This window comes from Gallinula chloropus, assembly GCF_964237585.1.
Source record: "Gallinula chloropus genome assembly, chromosome: 5".
NCBI lineage: Eukaryota > Metazoa > Chordata > Aves > Gruiformes > Rallidae > Gallinula > Gallinula chloropus.
The window spans coordinates 22235027-22259925 of record NC_140090.1 but is presented as its reverse complement, the minus strand read 5'-3'; positions in this window follow the sequence as shown (position 1 = coordinate 22259925).

Genomic DNA, 24899 nt, shown 5'->3' with positions numbered 1-24899 from the left:
AGCTAAGATGTAGTTCTTGTAAACCAACAAATGACTGAACCCATCAACATAATGAGGATTTAGGGGAAAAGGCTCTAGTGTTTGTAAAACAGAAAAACAACGTTCTGGAAACCGGTATTTCCCTGCTTTCTGCAGCATAAGCAGAGTTTCAAGTCTCTTCATGAAACTCTGCAATAAATATTCTTGATTATTTTGCCACCTACTTAGATATCTTGGGGACTGAATTACATAGAATATCCCAAATACAATGTGTTGTTAGTAGATATGAAATTCATAAAACTCCAGTGCAGTCCACTGTCACACAGAGGTAAACTCTTGCAAACCAGACACAGTGGTATTACTGGGATGTAGAGAATCATCATTCCACCTGATACAAGAGAAACTCTTTAAAAGCTTTACAGGGAGAATAATTAGCCTTTGTAATTGTTTCACTCTCTAGAGGTTTGGAATTGCCTTGTTTCCTTTCAAGTGCCCAAAGACTCTAGAGGGGAAGCAGTTGTTTCCTGCATACCAAAATGCTTTGTCATTTACCCTAAAAAACCTGCCTGAAACAGTTGCTAACATTTGTCTTCCCCTCTTCTCCAAATAAAGATGTGAAGATGTAAAAAAAAAAAAAAAAAAAAAAAAATCGGTCTGTCTTCTCCATCCTCACACTCACCTTTGATAGTAATCAATCCACTTTTGGCAACTGGCACTGCCATGGACAGCAGAAGGGAACATGTCTTGAATTTCCAATTCACATTCCAACTGTGGAGTTGATTTCTCCTCCCTACACTACATTTAGCAGGATATGTTTATGGGTCCCCCCAGGAGAGCTGACTAGCCTCTCTAAGGAGTGGCTGAAGCCACCAGGACACAAATGCCACTGGCAGGAAATTTGTGTCACAGGAACCACACTGTGGGATGTACAACGTGGTATCAAGGGATGATGCAACAGGGAAACTGCTCAGAGAGCAGGTCAGTTATCTCAGAAATCACTGATCTCCAAGACTGGTGCATTAGCAGATATGACTGGGTCTTGTAGAGATCAAGAACATGATGGAAAATGTTAATAAAAGAGCACTTTCTGTACAACCCATCCTCACAGAGGGAAAGGCTGCCTCTTCCCATGGCAGCCCTACCTTACTGCATACTTATTTTGACCTCATTACTGGCACGCTCCCCCATTCACACACCTTTCCTAGTACTATGTGGCAAAGTAGATACAGCCCTTGGACCTTCAGGAAAAACCCTGAAGAAAGTGGAGCAACCAGGTACCTACTGATGTCATGATACACCATGAAACCCTCCAGGCACTGCTCTTCCACCAACCGGAGATCTCACTTGAAGCACTCTACTTTTTATTCCCCTGTTCTTTTCCTACAGTCTCACTCTATGCAGTGCTTATTCAGCTGCACCCATCCCTCAGACTAAAATAAAATAATACAGCCACAGCATCTAACCAGCAGGCAGCCACTTGGCTATGTAAGCACGCAAATTTCTTGGCAGAGCTTAGATTCTAGCATGCAGCTTTACTAGCACAGAAAGGAATTGTAATAATTCTATAAATTGAGATTTTCCAACAGCTACAAGGAACTGCTGGCTAGCACCTTGTGACAGGGACAAAGCAGTACTTCTTGTGGTGGCCAGATACAGCACCATTACAGAGGCTTGGGTGAATTCAGCACATTAATGCTGATAATGAGCTTGTGGCAGCACAGAGAATCACACATGGATGAGCATTCAATTACTCACCCCATGGTTAACACGCAGTGAAAGCAAAGACTCTAGCCATGCAGGCCTCTGCAACTTTCATTTCATAATGCACCATTAAATCTCCATCAAATAATGACAGCTTTGTCCCACAGGCTGGGGCTGAGCAGAGGGTGGCCCATCTCATTTTGCAGAGCCCACAGAAACTGGGCTCGAGCCCTCACCTGCTCATGCAGGGTCATCACCACCATCCCCAGGCAGAACCTGAAGTGATGACTTCAAGATACTCCATTCCCTGTTCCAAATATCCTCCCAGCATTACAGACCAGATGCAGTTAACTGCATCTCAGCAGCCTCAGAAATAAAGAAATTCCCCTTGAAGTCCTGATTTCTTTTATTTTTTTTAAAGACCTAGTTTGAGGAATCGGCATTTTTATCACACAAATGTGAAACATTAAGTGTAGTTGATGTGGGAAACTTCTTGTAATGGCACAAGACTATTTTCAGTATCCTTACCACAACCTGTGAAACTATATTTAAAAATCAATTCATGGAGACTCATAGTTAAAAACACATCATCAGCAACAGCTCCACTTCCTTGTGAAGATGGGTCCTCAGAAAAAAATGGTATTTTCAAGCCTACTTTGAAGATTTTCTTTGGGAATGAAACAAGGAAAGAATTTAATTCTTGCTAAACTTCATGCTCAAACACTGAGGCACTTTGTAAAATGTATTTTTTAATCTATCTGCCTATATAAGTACCTGTATATATTGAAAATATACCAGCTCTGCAGTGTTATAATACTGTACCTGTGGGCTGTATTCTTAAATAAATTCTCACAGTAGTAAAATCACAAATCTGAAGACTGTGTCCTCACCAAAGTGAAGATTAATACTCTATTAGCTAATAAATCAGATTATTATTCATAAAAACAGCGATGAAAAGAATCTTTACATAACTTTAAGAGTAGATTCTTTACTAGGATATGGTTTTCTGACCATAATTTTTTTTTAAGCAGTATTTTCAGCTTCTTGTCACAGTCACTTCTGCAACCAAACCCATTTAAGATGAAAGGTTTCAAGGCACCAAATTTTTCATAAAGAGTTTACCTCTAACCTTGCCCAGCTCATTCCCAGGAGCTACTGGGGAGGAGGTCAGGTACGGGGACTTATTTGTAACTCATTAGGACATCATCTACATGGGAAAATATCTTCTGGTGATACACACACAGTACAGTGACACACAAAACCTGGTTTATATTCCTTGTATTTAACCACCTTCCCAGATGACATTAGCTAAATAGATCTTTCTGAAGCTGGGATGTAAGTACTCACATACAAGCTCGTGTTATGGCAAGAGCAAAGCTTGGACCACATTGGAGAAAAGGTATGGACCAGCTGACCTAGGCAGTGCCATACAGGACCTTCATTTGAGTTTCTAAATTTCTGTTCTATAAAATAAAGAGAAAAATGAGCACTACAACATCAATTACCATTATACAGTAATATGGTTGCTGTGAGTAATGTAGGCCATAAACACAGAGCAGCATTTCTAGAGAGTAACTACATAGAACTCCAGTTCTCTAACTGAACCTGGGTACCCTTTTTTGGAGTCAGAAAGGTGCCTGTTGCCCAGCTTAAGGCAGGATCTTTTCTTAGTGAGGAAGGCAGTGTTGTGGCTACTACCACTACTTAAAAAAAAAAAAAAAACCACCCTAAAATCTTCAGCTATACAGCTAAAATTTGAGCTCCTAAGGTTTTGGTGGGCTTCTGATTGGAGCCATCCCCACATCTGCAATGTCATATGGAAACCCAAAAACAAATGCAAAGGGGACACAGGAGTCACATGCATGATAATCCAAACTAGAATCAGCAACTCTTCCTCCCCCAGTTTCAGCACAAAAAGGAAAAAAAATAATTAGGCATTTGCATAAATACATTTTGTATTTGCTGATGAATCTTTGCAGATACTTTTAAGTAATAATATTGTCACAACAGCTGTGGAACAAATTTGCAACTAAACAGATAAAAAACCCTACATGCCTGAGGAAGGACCCAGCAGCAACCATTTAGGGAATGGATTCCTTGGAACTGAGCATTCATAATCCAGTGCCTACTGTGCATTCACTCCCTTCAATGGCTATGGTAATTAGGTTGTCTCATGTTATTGTGACCTACAATCTATCTATGGGGACACTCCAGGGGAGCTCTGGGTCCTAAATCTACTAATTTCACATTTAGAAAGGCCTGGGCATTACAACAATGCTGAATTGATATGCAGAACATTCAGATAATTTTAAACACTTGAATCATTGTCCTCAGATGTAAAAAGATCAGGGCTTCCTTGAAGCAGACATTGTGCAAATCCACTGGGTGTGTCACATTACACTGAAGGGATGTTGCTGAAATGCAACTGGGCCATGGCAGTGGTAGCTGATTAAGTGGAAAATAAAAAGCCTTGGGCACAATGACTTTTATCAACAACACACAAAATTTAAGCAGAAATTTACAGCAAATTTTCCTGGTCAGGTTTTTAATACGCTGGTAGCAAATAAGGTAGTAAACCAAACTATACAGTTAGTTTCTTGCAGAAGTTACAACCTTCTTGTATTTTACTCAATCTTCCTGCTTCTGGATCTAGCAACATAATATAACCCGATCCAATCCCAAGAAACAGTCCAGACAAAGCTACAGTCTAGCAATACCACCCTGTTAAATAGTTTCTCAGTGCCTTAGTACTTGCAGTCCTGCATGACTTAATAGTGTGGTGTCACTATCTATTCATACAATATAGCTGAATGGGTAATCACATGGCAACTTTGCAAACAGGCTTCCAGTTTAGGACAGAGCATCAACCCTACAGTCTAATTCTGTACGAGAGGTTTTGGGGATCTTATTACCATCCATCTCCTTTACTCAAACGTAACTGAAGTGCCATTTCTCTGAGACAGGTCATTACAAGCAAATACTCCCTACAAATTGCTGTACGCTGACGGATGAGTTTCAGAGAGCCCTGCAGCAGCTGCTCTTTAGGACATCGCTAAATCCACCTTCTCAGTCCTTCACCAGCAGCTGAAGCAAGCACTGCAGCCTGGGGACTACAGAACAGAGGCAGAGGTACACATTTCCCTTCTGCCCTGGCAGAGAACGGAAAGGAGGAGGTCAGACCCCTAGAGAGAGAAATGTCAATCTGCCTCAGCAAGATTTGCCAGACCTTCCAGAGCCCTTATTAATGCAATAAATCCTTTTTTTGGAGGGTAAAAAGACCCCAACTCCACTACCATAGCAAATGCTTAACATTACATACTACGAGTTAGATTGAATACCAAGTATATACAGATTCTCCACTGAGAAAACTGAATGTATTTATCTTTTTAATTGAATCTAGCCATATAAAATGATCCTGTTAAATAGATTAGAAATCTCATGTACTGGGCCCCCATGTGGTTTGCCTTTAATATTTGTGCATTCAATGACTGTTTTTGAAAAGTAGGAATTACTCATTGCAACCCTAATGCTATATTTATTCAAGATTTAGGCCTATTTTAAGATTAGATCTGACTTAATTGTACCCAAGTATCAGCAACTCTGGAGTCAGACTAATGAAACTCATTATCATATATCTGCCTGATATCTGCATTCTGCAAACCTGTGAAGGAGAAAAAGAGAATACTTCCACTTGCTTCCACTAGAATAACATCAAAGGATGTCTGTGGAGTCTGAAATGCAGTTTTATCCAGATGCTCCAGTAAAGTATTTATTTTTGATGGAAAAAGTTAAAATATTGAAACTACTTTAATTTTAAAAAAGATGTATGAAAGAGGGAAAAATCTCAGTTATGTCTCCTTACATAATTCACAGGAAAAATAACTGTAATAGCAAGAAGGCACTAAAAGAATCCACATGAAGGACTAGCAGCTCACATCAATTGCTGCACATAACATGCATGAGGAAGAGGTGGCTGCTCCCATCTTTTCCTTGCAAGATTCATCAACATCCTGACTGGATCAAAATCCTAGCCTTAACCTTGTTCTAAGTGAGAGTACTGCAGAAGTTCAGCCCAGCCCCTTGTGGTTCTAACTCTAGACAAATAATATATTCTGCAAAACTCCAATGAAGCTAAAGTGTTACCTTGATTTGTCAAAAGAGATTAAAGATCAAAGGTAGTAGCTGCAAGGACAAGGAAAGATACAATTCATAGGAAAACATTTGCCTTTATCAGTCAGTAAAAGAGTGCTGTAAATCTGCAATATTTATCACAGGGAAAAAAGGTAGAAGGTAGTTACTAAGAGTCTGTGTTTCCCACATGTACAAAATGATCATTACTTGTAAAAGCAGGAAATTAACAATAGTCACCATAGTTTTCAAGGGAAGAAAATATATTGTTTCATAATACAGAATAAAACCTAATACAGAATAAAAGCCTTAGACTCTTAAAAAGGCATCCCTAAATATATAGCTATAAGCACTGTGGAATTCTCTATCAGAGCTGAGTAATAAAGCAACAAAGCAAGGTTCAGACCTTACTTGTAGCAACTATAACACTGTTATGCATCAATTTTAAACCATTTTTAAAAACACCATAGCCTAGCCTTCTCATTTAGACTTTTTAAAAAACATTTTTCTGAGGGACTGTGTAATGTACTTGCACTCAAGTTCTGTAAAAAAAACAAGTAGGCATTCTATCATTTACAGCATACAGACAGCACTATGCAGAGTAGCTTAAAGGTAAGGCATATAATATATCCTTTTGTCCCCTGATATGCAATGCCAAAGAACTTCTCAGCTTAATTACATAAATATAGCATTTTTCAGAAAATGTTTGTAAAATAGATCAAAGATGCAAATGTTTCTATTGCTATTTGGTTTGACAAAAGAAAGGAAATAAATCAACTTTGAGGTGTTAATTTCTACCTTACACAGAATAGACGATGCCAAAGATGCCAGGGACTCCATTACAAGGTGGTTGTTATCAAGAAAGAAGAATTCTAAAAATGCAGAGGCCTCAAACTGTTTGTTTTGATTTTGAAATAGACAATCTGTCTGAAATTCTAGCCAGACACTGAAAGGAAGCTGAAAAACTTTGCCTTTAGGAGTTATACTATATGCAAAATAAATATTTATTGCAGAATAGCTCTGTGAGGTATACATGAGTCATTTTTAACCACAGCATTTCCCAGATAAACACAACTGCTGTGTTTATAATGAAAATTAATTTAGTTACGTAGATAGCTTAGTTCATAAAACATCTGACGGAATGGAAGAGGTATCTGACAAGCCCTAACTGGTACTTTATTATTTCAGGTACTTTTTGCTTGTGAAAGGAAAAGCAAGAGTATATGCAGAAAGAGAAAATTGGTTGGAAATAAAAGTAGGGCACAGTTGCAGGGATCAGGGAGGTAAATAAGGTAAGAAAAACTTGCTTACTCCTGTGATTGAATTGCCACATAGCTAAGACTGGGCACAGTGGTGTTTACTGTTGTGGTTTATATTACAAACTAATCTCATCCTCTTTTGACAAATTCTGTTTGACACAACAGAGGGTCAGTCACAAAGATGTTGATTTCTAGTTGTTCCTCGTATTTTCTTTACCTAATTATTCATTCATCTAATTCAATGAGGCTTTAGAAGCTGAATCCAATCACTCCTATTCCTCTGAGCTCCTTTAAAAATCTACCTTCTGTTTTCCTCTACACACAAGGAACAGTATCATGGGTCTCAGAGAATAGTATCTTGCACAGAAGCACTTGACACCTCAGCCTCTCTGCACTCAAAAGGAGCACAATGCAGAATCTAGGAAGAGAAGCCAAATTAAAGATGTTCCTCTGGTTGCTGAACTTTAAAAATTAACTGGATTTTTAAGTAGAGGTTTAAAGGGAAAGTGGGCAGCTAACATGTCAAGACAAAGAATGGAGTTACTGATAATAACCTTGAATGTCTTTCACTGATTAGTAAGCTAATTATATTTAAAAAAAAAAAAAACAGAGCAGAGGAAATTAGAAGGCATGTTGATGTTTCTGTTCCTTCCAAATCAAAATAGTATCCAGCATGATGTAGGAAAGCCCCTTCTGGTTACACACACTGAGAAAGCCATTGAATATAGCATACAAGCAGAGCCAAACAGGCATTATATTTTGGTTTTTAACAGCCAAAGGCTATCCGTTCTGTGGCAGTGCCCTCACATGTTACATATGCTCTGTAAAGCAGAAAACCACCTTTCATGTCAGGCCCTAAAGAATATTAAAGCTAAAGGTGCATTCAAAGCGTAGAATGGAAATCACCTCCCAGAGCCCAGTGCGCTGGATAATCTTGGAATGGGCAGTAAAATTCTTTAGCAACACACAGCCTTCGGGTAACTTTCAAGAAGTCTTTTGTTTGGAGGTATTTTCTGAATTTGTGTATCTCAAAGCTACTGGTTAGTAGTCATAGTATAAAAAGCTATTTGCCAGTTAATATCCCAAAACTATGACTTCTGGAGCTTTACAAAAGTTACACAAACTCACACTGAAATAATCCTGGGCTCACAAGTACACTTAATTATGGCAGCTGACACAGCTACTGCTAAACATCCCCCCACAGGGATAGCAGGGCTCCTGAAAAGCTATGAAACAGGTATAGAAAGTGCATGCCAACACATCCCCACTTGTAGCCTGTTCTTGTGGTGTGAGCTGGAAACCACACTTCTAAAAAACCAAAAAAAAAACCCCTCCTGGTATTCTTTTGCTAAAGTCTGATGTCTAAATTATTCTCCATCTTTTACAAGTAATGAATTGCAAATTAGAAAATATTTAAATTAGAAAAGTGTAACCTTTTTTGGCACGGAGGAAAAACAACAAGTGGCCTTTTCATCACCAGCTTAGTGTCATGATCCCAACCTCCTAATCCCATTTCTTTACCTCCAGAAAAATCTACATTCTGGAGACCCACACTCTACAGTATGCAGTAACCTGACCCAGAGATCCTTATGTATTCAAGGCCTTGCCTGCCTGCCACGGCTAATACAATATCATAGCCAATAATTTAATTACATAAAGACCAGGAAATTCAGAGAGGGACAGCTCCCATTCTCATCCACAGCACTTATCTCAGCCATAAAGTCATATGAAGGACTATACACGCACAAGAAGATTGCTGCAAACCTGTGTATGTTGGGTATCTAGCATAACACAACTGCCAGCTATGTAAAGCAACACAAACGGCTCAATTTCTTGACACAAGCAGAAGAGCAGAGAACACTGTTTCAGATGCTGCCTTCAGCAGCCGGCCAGCTGGAATGCCATCTACACTTCCCACAAGACTCCCTCCTGCCCCTCCTCAAACTGCCTGGAATCCCTGACTCCTCCACACACTCAAGTACAGCCTGGTGAGCAGGCTGTGCAGAACTTTGAAGTTACAAAAACTGTGTCTGTGTTTGCCAAAACCAGTGACCTACATTTAAGAGTATTTTTTTATATATATAATACAAAAGGGCCTGGGGTCAGGGAATCAAACTGGTTTGACTATTGTAAGAAATTAACTTCTTTAGCCCCTGCCAAGTGCTGCATGGAAAGCAGCTAGCATGCAACAGACAAAAAACAGTGATCTACAAATGCAGCAGGAACAACACAGATGGGAACACCTAATTTGCAAGGGTGTTGTTCCATGGTGCTAGTGAAACAGCACTTTATCAAGCAAAATCATCTTCTGCTGAAACAACTCCTGCACTAGCTGCTTTGTGAAATGCTGCCCTCTTCCCTGCCCCCACTCCCACAGTCCTTTCCCAGCTCATGAGGGCTCTGTTTGCAATGCTACACAAAAGGACTAGTTGTTTCAACTTTTCTGTTTTCCTACTTCCAAACAGCCTCAATCGTGTCTCTTTTGACTGATATCAACAACATTTTACTCAAGACTCCCCCCCCCGCTTCCTTCCCCCAACCCCCAACCCCCCCAAAAAAAAAAGTAACCAAGTAATTTGGCTGGACATCAATACAGGATCTAATCAGAATAGTGAAAATACACATTCGTTTTAAATGCTGCTTCTGTAGTCCTGCATCTCAGAACTGAACAAGTATTTACTGCGCCTAATGTCTAGACACAGAAGAACGTGCATTAAAAGTAAACTATAGAATCAACGTATTTTAACACCATTACTGTTTTCCTAGATTTACCACTGACATATTCTGTGATCTCAGACAAATCATTCAGTTTGCACCTCAAGCTTTCTTAACTGTAAACCAGGTATAATGCATGCTGAAATGTCTTAGAAAACATTAAAAGTTTCAAAATTGAAAAAGACTTTGAAAATACTGGCTCTAAGTACCAACTATTATTTTCATAGAATGCAGACTGCACTACTGAAGGGAAAAAATACCTTGACAGCATAATCACAGTTAGGACAGTGGTTTGTATATATGTGGTAGAGCAGTTTCAAAGGAAATATTTAATACAACAAGCCGTATTTAATACAAAGCCATCACAGGTCTTTTGGTGCCATGGGTCTTTTTAATAAAGGCATTGGGTTTTGTACTGGGCTATAATGGCTCTGCAAGAGCTGTCAGGATTTGTCATGTCAAAAATTCACTGCACTAAAAAGAAGTGGTTGCACAAGGAGATTTTTAGTACTTTAGACATATTAGAATCTATTTTGTTAATCATACATATTTGCACACTTGGGTTTTCTGTCTTAGCCTGACCATATTGCAGTATTGCCTATCGTCTCCAGGAGGCTTCTGTGGCACTTGAAGGGCAGATCTGCAAACAACCCCACTAAGTGTTCAGGGGCAGCCACATGCGAGAGGCTCAGGTGCCAGGAGCTCTGTCAAGCCCCAAAGGTCCTGTGACATCCAGCACTGTGGGGAGTTACTCACAGCGCATGAATGGCTAGTTGAATGTTTTGTGTACAACCAGAATCAGTAGCAAGTTGAGAGTGTGAAAACTTGCAATGCCCCAGGCTCAGAGGACTGTTAATTAATGCCAGGGACTTCCATTGTGAGGTTGTCTGAGATACCAGCCAAAGACATCTGAGAAGTGTTCACCAACCTGTGCAGTTCCCAGGGATGAGGCCATTGACAAAGGTGTGCATCCCAGAAACCTGTATAGTTTAGGAACTGCTCTTTATGAACTTTTATCAGGGCAAGTTCTTTCTCCATGACTTTTCAGTGTCTGGTATTAATTCTACACAGCTCTAGTTCAGGGGAGAAAAAAATTATCTTTTAATGTCCTCTATGTGCTTTCTCTTAGATGCCAAGAAACGGGACTTTGAGTGAGTGACAAAGGACTGTCTTGAATAATTAAACAATCCTTTTCTTTTAGCAACTGAAAAACCTCTCTGTGAATGTTTCTGTAAAACAGAAAGTGAACTTCTGTTTTACAAAAGGATTTAGGCTCACCAGTCTTTCAGTGGGAGGTTATACTCCAAATATAAAAAACCCCCAACAACATCAAAACAAAACAATCCATCCACCTGTTATAGAGAAGAACAAAATCTCTACCATTTGAAACTATACAAGAATTACTAGATACAACATCATTACATGAGTTGTATGTAGAACTGTGTCCTCTTAATCACATTAATAGCAAAGACTGTCAACACACAGTTTCAAAATATTTCAAAGCAAATGAAGGTATCGGTAAAATCACATTCAACTTGCCACTGTGAAGTTAGAAACCCAGAAACAAGGAACTCTAGAATAAAGTTAATTCAATAAAAAAGCTAAGTGAATAACTTGTAAGTAAAGGCAGTGTCCTGAAATAGCTGAAGCACAAATAGCTAAAGGCCAAACATAGCTGTTTTTAAATACAGTACAGAACTGTTAAAGCCTGTCTAAAGCAGCAAAATTCCTCTGGGGAAGCAGAGGAACAGAAAGCACATATTTCTAGATAACTGTTTCAAACTAGAGGTATTGTACATTTTTCTAAGCTGTCTGAGTCTCCAAGGCTCTCTGATACTGAACCCACAGAAAATCCATCCTGTCATGCTACAATATTGGTTTTCTACCTTGTGCATGACGACACATACCTTTAGCAAGAATTCACAGCAACATCACACCAAGATGAGAACTTTGTTGCAAGGAAGATGCACTGCTGCAAGAAACAAGAAGAGGTTCATTTACACTCACATCTTCCATGATATGCATGCCAGATCATAATATCAGAAGAGGGAGATAGCCAAGCACTGGTCTTTCTTTAGGGATATTCTCAAACAAGAGGCAACATCTTAATCCCCCTAAAAGTCAAGAAAGATTTTTACCATTGGTTTCAAGCAATCAGGACTTTATTCCTTATAACTAGTAGTATCCTGTGTGTTCAGTACATAAAAAATGTATGTTTATATCACTCCAGCAGTGCACACTTCATGATCATTTACAGTGTAACAATCCTGAAATACTGGCCAGCCACAAGAGACAGGCCCAAGAAAATGTATTTTTCTCAGATGTATATATTTTGATTAAAATAAAACCTACTACTGCCCCACATTAGAAGATTTCAGCTATGCAGCTTTCACTCAGCTCATTTTTTTGCACGTTAACAAGCTCCTCCTTTTCATCCAGCTATGGGCTTTCCCTTCTCCCAGTTATCAATGGATCGCCCCAAGGTGAACTGCCAGCCTTGGAACACCAGCAGTCTATTGTAAGGAAGGCGTTCATGGCAGAAAACAAACGAAATCCATAGCTGGTAACACACACCTGACAGACCGACTGAGAAGCGCAGTCTGGGCACACTGCATACTTCAGTGCTTTGGCAGCACTGCTGGCACGTAGTTGTGTTTTGTTTCCCATTTTAGCTGAGTTTGCATTAAAACTAACACCCTTTTTCGTACAACACCTACTTCCCTAAAGCACTGAGGCCAGTGAAAGAAATACCTTGCAAGGTGGCTGTGGAAGAAAGGTGAAGTAGGTAACATTCAGCTTAAGAAGGGCACCACAGGCAGTGCAGAATCTATCTTACTATTCTAAAACTGCAGGAAGGTTTGGATCCACATCTGAGCTTTATCACAGTTCTCAACTACCTGAGTGCTCAGAAAATTAAAAAAAAAAAACAAACAACAAAACCCACAAACCAACAAACAAAAACAACTCCACAAAACCAGCAACAGCAGCAAAAACAGTCCTCCAAAGTCTGACCAAATTAAATTTTTCCTCAAGGTTGTGCTTTCCCTCTCCCTTTGCCAGTCTTTGAAGAAAAAAAAAGGGGGGGGGAAGTAGTATGTGAAAGTATTGAAAGAACTTAAGTTCAAATTTAAGTTCAAATATTTATGTCACCAGTTCTCACACTCTCAACCTGTTCTTTGATTTTAAATCCTTAAATATTTTTAAAATAAGGTTATTTACTGAAGAGATAGAAGTAACTTGTTCTGTAGTTTATGCAACAGGCTGTACTGTGAGCAAAGTGCTACACATCCTGCTACTTATCTCAAGGTTATGCTGAATGTCATCATGAAACAAGTTATTTAGCCCATGTTTATCAAATATTATTTTCCAGTGTGGTACTGAAAGTTTACTAACAGCATTAGTGGAGCAGGGCAAAGAACACAGCCTTAAACTGAAGCCTTCTATTGGCCTAGGTCACTGATTGATGAGATCTGACTTTCCCTACAATAGCAATTAGTGGCATTACATTTTCAGTAGAACTAATGACAAAGCAGGGGATAATTTCCCTAGAGGATCAGATCACGACAATAATTTCTGGGCTTCGTTTGCCTCTCCCCACCTATGCCTTTATTCTTGCAATTGGAAGGGAGAGTAGACAGGAATGATGAGAAAATATGTTGCTATCTTCCCACTTGGCTTGGTTTCTAGATTCAGCTATGAAAAAATGCCAGCTCTTTGATATTCTAACTCTAAACAAGATTTCAATTGACAAAACATATGCAAAAGGCAAGTTCAGAGAAGGAAATTGAAAGTTTGTATCCAAGTGAGTCCTGGTCCTGCTAAGCAAACAAGTGGCTGATGAAGAGACTTTGGGGTAGAGTCCTATGTGAGATGAAACTTGGTAACCACCCATGCTGGAAGATGACTCATCTGAGCCACAAATAATCTAAGCAGGAAAAGAGAAAGCTGAAGTACAGATAAAGTTCTTTATCAGAAAAGTCTAGCTGGTATGAGTTTTTGTCCTTGATTGAAAACCCTGGCAATTTACTGAACATGGACTTGCAACTACTCTCAGGATAAAATATTTCTGGAAACAAGAAAATATTTTTAAACCAGTTTTCACCTATTCAAAGGGGGGGGGGGGGGCCAAAAAAAACCAACCCACATCAAAACCATGGACATCAGCAAGTTCCAAGAAAGAAAAAGGATTTACATAGAAAGCAGCAAAATCTTCAGGAAGGTCATTAAAATTCTTCTTCATACCTATTATTTGCTACTTTATTTTTAACCTCATTTTTAAGTGTGATTTTGTCGCAAATAACACGTAACAGCGTTACCAAGAGTTTCCTCCAGTTGGTACCAGACGTCACTGGGACGTAAATTCCAGGTAAGTGATAGTTAAGCAGTGTCTTGTTGAAGTATCTCAGCCATTTAACACACATGCTGGGCACATGGCTATCACATGAAGTTTACTCTCTTAGTCTCATAGGCTAATTTAAAGGAAGTTTAAACAAGAATCTAGGTAAAGTCCACAGGCTGGCTTCATGACTCAGATTGCACCAATAGGGAAAAACAGAATCCAGGTCATAGGAGCAGACTCTGACCTTAGCTCTGAGAAAGCTCACGAGTCCTGAGCTTTAGAAAACTGCATGAGATTACTTCCGTTTGTCACAGTTTCTTGCAATAATTGCAGAAAATAGATTTGCAAATGTTTCAAGCTCCATGCTAAGTGTTCTAGCCAATACGTGTTCCCAGGCAGAGGACATTGGAGAGAGGAAGGGCACAAGGAGGCACAGAGCCAAGTGGGAAAGTGTTGGGCCACCTTGTAACATGTGGCCAGACCACAAAGATCACTCCCATGTGATAGACTGGATTAGGATTCAGAAAACTCATTATAAGAAAATAGGCAAAAGCAGCCTTGGGATGTCTAGGGGTGTAAGACAAACCCAGCAATATGCTAATATGGTATACATCTCTCAAGAGGTGCTTTATGAGGGCTGTGACCAAAAAACACCTCTTAAAAGGTACAGGTTTTTAAGACAACCTTGTGATTTGCAAGCCCAAGTCACATACTCCAAATGCCAGGAATTTGCAATGTTTTTGATGTGTAGGCAACTAAACAGCCACACAAGTTTTGGAGGACTGCTATACTTTCTAGATATGAATGACAAACACTGAAAATAATTTTAAAGGACGTGAGCTAGAATCTACTTTGAACAAGAATGTAGAAAAAAAATTGAAATACAGTTTGCTTAATGTTCCTTATCACAATATAATTTCATTCATGCAACACGGATTCATCATTGTGTTCTTAATTATTTATTAAGATCAAGGGAGGGAAAAAAAAAGACTCCACTAACTACCAAAAGAAATATGCATCTGCTTGCAAAGATCTATCACTAAGCACCATCCTACAGAATAAATTATTTCAATCTTTTTGTGTTTATTCCTTCTTGCATACAAGGAGCTGAATTTAAGAGATTACTCCTTGTTTACAATGAGCTAAAGTAGAACATGAAACAGATATAAAAATTGAAGTGTGTTCTTTTTCTTTCCTTGGACATGCACACACAAAACTGAGAAATGTGTACCCCAGGTCACCTATAGAAAGAACTGTGAAAAGGGATTAATTGTTAACAAGGATAAAATTGAAAAGGCAACACCTGCTCAACACCATGGGGACACTTACTCTTCAGAAACATATGATCAAAATAAGTTAAGATAGACAACAGCTAGTGAAGGGACGCATGAAAAACTGACTGATTATACCTTGTTCCAAACCATTGGTTTTCATTACTGACATAAATCAAGCCAAGGTGGCAGCTTAGCAAGTCTTGAAAGACAATAAAAATACCACTCAAAGAAACTGGCAGCTGTAGTTAGCAGAAAATCTTGTGTCCAGAAATACCAGATGCCTTTATAAAAATAAGGTATGTTTTGCTAAGCAATATCTGAACCGTTTTTGCAGCCAAACAGAGCTTGATCTTTATTTAACAGTTGAGCAACAGAGGTTCTTATTATTTAATTAAACACTCATTCCAACCCACATTTATTTAAAAAGCCTAAAATGAGGCAATTTTGCTGCAAGGCAAGTAGGTGAAATGGAAAGGGTTTATTCATATAAGTCTAGGAGACATGAATGAAGCAGTAATTTTACCCTAAAAAACATTTGCTGCTAAACAAGGAGTTACTGTGGAACATGAAGTCCAAACTAGCTGGTTTAACAAAATGGCCCTTTGATTTGAAAAATATTTCTGTACCACACTTAGGGAAGAACATTCTGCTCGTTTTGATTCGTAGTCACTAGTCTTCACGTCCATGAGGATGTCATCCCTCTATCAGGAATAGCTCATCTAACCAATAATTCTTCAACAACATCTGAAAAACATCTGATTTGCTTTGGCAGGGATGCCATGGACTTTTAAATGATTCCTTTTAGCTACACACCAGCCCTCACAACTTCCCCCTTTCCAAACAGTCATGTGCTCTTCATAGAAACACAGAAAACCTTTTGCAGATAATGTGACTAAGTTGCTGCCTTTGAAGCCGACAAGCCTATTTCCTCAAGTGCAAACAGTGTTACCTTTAATGCCCAAGCCAAGCCTCAAACCCAGTGTCTGATTTTCCTGAAATCCCTCATGCTGCAGCTGAACTCATCTCTTGTCTACCTCCAGCATCAACCAGCTGGTTGGTGCATGAGGAGGCAACCAACCAGGCTAAGCCTGTGACAGGCAACTAGGTGCCTGAAGGAGGTGTCTGCAAAGCACCACCAGACCCCTGACACAGGCTGGGGAGAAGGTGTGTCTATCTGAGAGACCAGCCCTGGCCAGAGCAGATGGACGGACCCTTCAGCTCACAGTCATGGTCCCCTTCAGAGGTTTAGGTGCTTCTCCAACTTTCCACCACATGAACAAGGAGGAGAGATGCCTAAGTATTTGCCAGACAGCAAAGTCCCCTCACCCCTGTTTTTCCTGCAGAGCTCCTATCACAAGTGAGGGACATACCAGGCTTTTGAATGCTCTGACCATGCAGGGCAGCTGGGTCCTGCACCACTGCAGACATACAGAAAACTGGCACAATTTCATTTGGGTACAAACCAAAGAGAAACTCCATGGATCATCTGAAACAATACCAGATAGAGACTGGTGTGCATTTTCAGTCTCTAACAAGCATAATTTCATTAAGCATGCAATGAAATTATACGAAAAGCAAATAACCAGGCACTGCCATAACAGGAAACACATCAGAGTGGGTTTGGAGCTGGCTGGGAAGTGAGCTATTGTCAGGAACCTAGTGTTTCAGATGCTCTGATATTGCTATGTTGAGCAAGCATGGTGTATTGGCAAAAAAGAAAACCCCAACCTCTACTTTCATTTCTTTTATGGACTTCTGTCAAACAGCTACATTACAAAAAAAGACTACAAATTTGCTTTGATGTATGTGGGGAATTTTTTAAGTCCGGAGAATGGAATTGGGGATCATTTTACTGTCATTTGCACCTACAACTTATGAAAGGACCTACCTAAGTCCAGTACCAATCTACAGGTCAAATTAAATGGGCTCATTCTTCAGGATTTTTCAAGGGGCACCGGCATCCTTCATTGGCCCTGGACATACTCTGTTCTAGGAAAGCACTTTCCAAAACATTTCCATTCCTGCTATTGTAGTTTCAGTTCCCTGATCCCAGCTGTCCTGGAAAATCGTGTGTGTCACAGCACACAGTTCCGTCCGGCTTTGAGCCGAAGCTTTTGGGCAACCTGCCCACATCAGTTCCTCTTCCCACTAGCTCCTTGGGAACTGACCTATTTCCCTTTATTGGCATGACTTGGGTGAGAGGCTACAAAACTCCCAACGACAACAAATCTGAAGCCTCCCCAAAAGGAAAGGTAGTTAACCATCTGTTCAAGAAAAGGCACAGGTAGCACAGCACTAACTAACTACATGCTAAACCTCCCCTACCATAAACTTGTAATACCCTTTCTCATGATCCTTTTTCCCTACTCTGTTTATATGTCTTCATGCTAAAGATACACATTGGCTTATATTTTGTGTACAAGCTAAGTAAAAAATTAAACACTAATGCACTAATCTGAGCAAATAAAGCCATAAAACTGTGGATATTTCCCAATGCGAGTCAGTGTGGATGTGGGAATTTCTAAGCAGAAACAAAGCATCAAAAATTAAAATGTGCCTCCCGAGAGCTGGTGTTGCTCACTGGTAGTCAGCAGAAAGGACATCTTTTGCCATTTAGAGATCATGCCGATTCCATCATTTAGATTGGAAAACTTACTGTGCTGATTATTAGACATGCAGGGAAATCCAGATGTAGATACTTCTTTATTTCATGTTCCCAGTGTGAAATAACAAGGCTCAGTGGATCAGAGCTGCATACAGAAGGCTCGTTATGTAAGTGACAACTATAATATTAAACTGAATAGAATGATAATATAATTCAAGAAATCTAATTGCTACTGTGCAGGAAATTCATTTTCTAACAATACACAGCAAAAGCTATCTCAATCACTAAACAAAAATCCACCCCCTTATAATTTTCATTCATTTTCAATTTTATAAAAATGGCCTTAACTCCTCCTAAAGACATCAGCACTTAACTAGTCAATCAATCACCACACCTGCTGTCTCCATTGTTATTCTTTAAATTAAAACCTAAGTACAGGAAAACATGTACTGACTAGAATCCAGCAGGAGCACATTAAAAAAAAAAAAGTATTCTCATGACTAAAATGAAATACATTTTGAAAACTGTCAATGAAAATTATTCCTTCAGTGGAAAAAGAAAAGTTACAAAATTTACAAATAAAATGTTCATTCAGTGACAAATAAAGACCATTTGTACATAATATTTCTCTGAAAATAAAAACCCAGCTCTTAAAAAGTCTTTACATTCATTATTGTCAAAACACCTTGCCAAGGAAATCAGTTATTTATATTATTATTCTTATTTTAGATATCGTAAAACTGGAAAGATCTCAGCCATGTCAATAATCTGTAGATCAGTAGAAAAGCTGGAAAAGGAGCTCATCTTTCTCATATACAGTGTGAAGCTTTGATTTTAGACCCAGCCTTTGGGCCAATATAGAACAGATTAAAGACCAATTTCTAAATATCTGTAATAACATCAAAAATTGATTACACAGGTTTATATTCCCAAGTTCAATATTTTACTATCCTCACCCTTTAAAAAAGACACATGGAGAAAAATCATCCAAGGCAAGGATGTGAAACATAGGAATATTCAATGAGTTTTGTACCAGTGTGTGAGTTAGCTACCTTTCCAGATTCCAACCACAAATCCATAATAACCATTACAATCATTAATCAGCTGTGCTCCTCTCTTCATCTGTAGGTTTAATGCTTTCTTATAGATATGTCACCATGGACCAAATTCAACAATAATGCAATAATTAATACACAAATCCCTGACAATGCATGGTGGGTTTCTAATTCTACAGGGTAATGAGGCAGAAATTTTCTGCACAGGTGCACCAGCAATTCTCCCAGTGCCTCCAAGAGGAGTTGGAAGTTTGCATCCCACAGCAGCATATCTCCAAGTGATTTAAACAGAACTTGAAATAGAAGTAGAGATGCCCTCCTGCATAGGTAGAATAAAAGCTACTACAGGAAAGGAGGCTGCACCTCATTTTGGCTTCGCAGGATATGCTTGTCAGACAATACCCAAAACATTCCTTTTAGAACTCACTGTGTGACAGAACTGCATAATTAGTTTTTCAATCTGCAATTTTTTACTAGAGGAATCTATCCAGCCCTGTGCAGCAGAGCATGCAAGGGCCTGGGGCACACTGTGCCAGCAGCAGCGCCCACGGAGGGAGCATCCCACGCTGCCATGAGGTGAGCATCACAGGCTCCCACAGGGACTGTTGTGCAGGTCCCTGTGACCTCCCCAGCAGCAGGACTGATGCAGCCACTAGCCAGGAGCATGTGCAAGAGAAGAGCATTTGGCATTTTGACCTCCATGGGCTGACCAGCACCTGGTCTTTACTTCATGGTCATGGCAGAAGACTGTGCAGAGAAACAGCAGGCACAGCCCTTCTAAAATCAACGGCACTTGAGTCGACAGTTATAAAACAAGCTCTTCTGCAGTGTCTTAAACCTGCCTTTTCTTGAAGGAAATCCTGATTGTATAACTACATACAAAATCATCTTTTCAAAGTGTACTATATATTTTTTCCACATCCTGGCAACAAAAATGGCATTTCCCATTAAAAAAAAATCATAACTTCCGTATTACAAAATCATTGATGGCTTGCTGTAAGGCACAGTTAATGGGATGGCACAAGAAAGAAACACTGCCTGTCCCATTAAAAAAGCAGTATCATTTCTTTGACCAGCACACATTTCTTCCTAAGAGCAGCACACACTGCAAATGGTGTTACTTTAGCATTTTAATAGTAGTAATTTAAGATAGATGTAACACTCCAGAATATGTAAATCTTAACTGTATTTACCTCTTCAGAATTTAGGGTAGGCCATAAACATATCAAATCACCAGGCCAGTGGGGTAAGTTGTGCAGCAAATCCTTTCTATTCTGACTCTTGGACACTTTATGGAACTACTTTATACTTTGCCATAAACGTCACAGCAACAACACTGCAGGTGCTACCTGAAAAATGGATAATGTGAAGGTGCTTAACTTCACAATTCTTTAGAAATAACACAATGTAGCTGGTCCCAATACCAGCTCCATTTCCCCATAACTCCTCCATCTCTAATGTTAGCGTGTTAGACCAAAGGATTGCACATACCCTTAACTAAAAAGGAACACATTATGGGAATGTGTCAGTTCCGCTGGAGGATGTACAAAGGCAGCTGGATTTAGAATATTTTTTTCCCTTTTTTTCCTTTTTTTTTTTTTTCATGCCAGTGAAGGCTCTTATTCAAAAAACAAATCCATGTATCACTTCCTGACCCTGCTGCTGGGCAGGGTATCCTGCTACAGGGTGGAGCATTAAATTGTTCAAGAAAAACACTGGATAGCTGCCAGTGGAAATTCAATGTTTTATGGATCACGCTTCTATTCTACCATGATTCATGGGCTTCAACAGCCACTGGTAATGTGTATATGTGGCACTTGCCACAAAATATATTTTCTACTACAGTAAAATTTACCTGAGAAATATATTGTCCTTTGTGTTTGGTCTAGACTTAGCTATAGGCTATGTTGTGAAGATGATGGAGCTAAACTCTTCCTTTAGTAACAAATAGTGTAACATGGGACAACAAACTGCAACTGGAAATTGAGGCTTGGGAGATTCAGGCTGGATATTTGGGGATGAAAAAAAGAGTCTCCATCAGGAAGACACCCTGGAAAACGCAGAAGAGGTTAAATCATCATCCTTGGAGGTTTTCAGGATGCAGCCAGACAAAATTAGAGCTGGCCCAATGGCAATCATTCTCCCTCAAGAGGGATGCTGGTCTAAATTCCCTTTCTAGACAACAACCCTACAACTCCACAACTTTGTGTCCTCAGTCAATGTTTCTGATTAGTCTGACTCTCCAGCCAGAACTAGAGAGTCATTCCTGTCTTTGACTGTGTCAAAATACCAGATGCATTTAGATGCCTGCAAGTGCAACAAGATACTTCAGTGTGCATCCTCAGAGTACAACATACTGGCCAACAAATACAAAATCAGGGTCTCAGCTGCCAATCTGCAGTTTCCAAAACTCTGAACCAGATTAATCAAAATAAATGAGGTGCTGAAATTAAGGTGACAGGCAACACTTTGTTCACCTGACATAATGGAAAACAATGCAAGCTTCTACAAGCATCAGTCTGTATCCCTGAAACTAATTTCCTTCAATCAGCCTTGGAGCCAACTTTGTCACTTTTTGCTCCAGTATTATTATTCTCACCTTCCCTAATACCTACATGCATTTAAAGAGGAAAAATCACCTCAAACTGAAACCTTCCTTACACGTTGTTCATGCTGATGAGGAAGTACAAGAACAGAAAAAAAAAAGGTTTATGTCACTAGTACACTGAAGAAAGTACTCTGATATTAGAATAATGAACACAGTATTAGCATAGGTTTAACACAGGTTCTTCTTTATATTTAAAATGTAGATTATCTCCTCTTTCATCGTGCATTTGTTCATTCTCCAGCACTGGATGTGGAGATGAGGTAAGAACCCAACTAGAGTACATCTAGTGTTTTGTGTTTATGCGCATATGCAATTTCATATTCTTTTAAACCTAGTAATCTTATAACTATATGCCACTCAATGTGCTTTCTTCCAATGCACAAAGACAGACTGGTGCTATGCTGAAGCCAACAGGAGTTGCCAAACGATTTAATTTGAAGCTGGATTAGGACTGTTGTGAAAAGCTTACATATAGAGAGCCATGTACTGTAAAAATTTAATCCTTTAGGGAAAAAGTAATTTATAAAAATCTTCCAGTGAGTAAAGAAAATGCACACTATTGACTTAGGTAATCATTTAACAAGCTTGACAGCTGAAAGTAAATAATTCCTGGGCAAAGTTTCTAGGATGAAAGGCTTGACCTGTGCTTGAATCTAAGAGCAGCAACCAGATTGACCTTATGATACTATGGTTTCATTTCAGGAGCTGCCTTCCCCCCAAGCTTTTTTCTGAATTGCATGAATATTTCATGACTAACTGTGCATACCATGGCAGACAAAGAGCTAATAGATTAGAAATTTGACCTGCTATTTATTTGAGGTGCCCCAAACATGCAATGAAAGAGACTCTGATTTTTCTTTAGAACAATCACGAAACAGAATATGGTTGATTCTAGAAACTTTATCTTTAGTTTAGCTGAGCTAATTGTAGAAGGTGGAAGAGGCAAAGGGTATGATAAGAATTCACATATGGGAATTAAAGGAAATCAGTGAGCAATACAGTCAGACATGATAGAGCACTATCTTAATCACTGCAGTAAAACACTGAACTGCATTACCTAGGAACCTTGTTTATACTCCTTCTGCTAAACTTCAGCAAAGTATTAAAAATACCCAGACAACAAAAACCCCACCCACCACAACACAAACACTGAAAGAGTGATGTCACATTTATACTACAGAAGTATAAAAGAGCTCTTCAGTGGCACAATTTTCTTTCCCAGATTATGAATGTAATTTAAGATTGATGGAAGAATCACTAAAATGACATGCAAAAGTTGCCTGTAAAACACTTCTTGAAAATTATCACTTAAATTATGATTGAGGGATCTTGCTAGTGAAAAACATGAAGCTGCTAGGCAAAGCAAAGTGGATTTGGATAACTAACTGAGCATAAAACAGAGATTTCCTTCATCCCTTCCTTTTCTGCCCTCAGAACAAGAGCCACTAAGGAGCCAAGCAAAGTAGCAGACTAGCATGGAAGAAAGCCATTTAAATATGAAGCCATTTTTATGCCTTAAAAAGGTACACAAATTCAGACAAGTACACTCTGAAACAGAAAAGCACATTTAACTGACCAAATAAATAAATAAATAAATAAAATCAGTATATTCCCCATTGTGCAGCCAAAATCCAAGCATAAAAATTCATTAACAATTTCAGACATCTGGAAATTACTAAAAAGAGTGGCTAGAAATCCCTACACTGAAATATTTAGACCCACTTGCGGGTCTCTGAGTCTGAGACTCAGGGTTGATCAGGCATTTTTATAGCTTTAGGTACCTATTTTCTGCTCAGATTGACATGCTCTGAGCTTATGATAGCTGCACTCTATCCTGTTTTCTTCTTAACTGCTGCATACCCCGATTCTTATCTTGTAGTTTTCATTTGAGATAGGGATGTGTCAGGCATCCCACATTCAAAACGAATGCAACTGTGGAATGAGTGTGTATACAGACAGAAGTTCTGAATTGGATGAATCTAGTTCACACCTACACTGTCAGATTACATACAGTTAATTTTCTGGACACTACTGACAGAAAAATAGTACTATCTGTTACCTTTAAGTAACCCTTCCACACCACCAGTGATCAGTCCACAGTCTGGAAACCAACTACAGTCTTGGCAACAAGGGTTTGTTCCTCCTTCTGTCCACATTGAGTTTCTTTTGCAAAATGATACTTACATATCTGCTAAATACACTTTTGGCAACCTGTGCAACAGAAGTTCTTTCATTACCTTCCAGTGCTATGGAAGTAATCTCTGAAGTGTTTTTAATCTGAAACCGGAAGCGTGGCTTCCCAGATACTGCTCTTGAGGAGGTGAACAGGTTAAGAGCAGGTATGAAATCTAACGAGAAAGGAAATTGCATTACTAGACTTTTATTTCAAGCACCTCTATTACCCCACACAAGAAAGAAGCTGAGGGTAGTCAGAAGCAGTCATGGTAAGTAACAATTCTGACTCAGTTTGGCTGGTATTTAAACTGTAGCTAAACAAATTTAAAAGGCAGGTTATAGCTAAGATGACCTAGAAATCTCAAACCACTTTGGTTATTACAGAAGAAAACTGAGATCAAGCAGTGCAGCAGGAAACACACAGTCCCAAAACTTTCTTAAATGTGTATGGGAAAGAAATGGTAAGAGATAGAGAGAGGAGCTGACAGAGATTGTGTTGGCTCTCCTAGACAGGCTCTGGTAATTAAGGAGGGGTTTTTTTGTATCTAGCCTTACTTATTTCCTGAACATTGACACATCATTTCACTTCTCTTTTCGTTCTGTGAAACTGTATTATACCATCTCTTGTGTATTTCAAGGGCTCGGCAGAATTAAAGCTGGAAGGAAGGAAGCCAAGGAAAGAAAGAAGTCAAACTGACCTACTCAGCAGATTTCTAAGGTGGGGGGAGGTAAATCTTTTTACTCCTATGACAGAGTGTTGTCAGACTCCTATGACAGACTAGAGCAGGAGACAGCCAGCTCACAGGCACTAACATGCTGGATGCCTCACCAAACCCATCTGAAATGACAACACTGCCATAACTAATGAACATCTCCAAACACCATTCAAAATAGCTAGGGAGAATAATAGTAAAAAATGAGATTAAGAAAAAACACCACACTAACCAACTGTCACAAAACAAATCTACTACAAAACATACATCTTGGATGAGAAAAGGGGTTTTTTTGTCTCCCTTTGGGCACTAGTCTTTAGTCAAAACAATACAAGTTTCCTCCTGGAG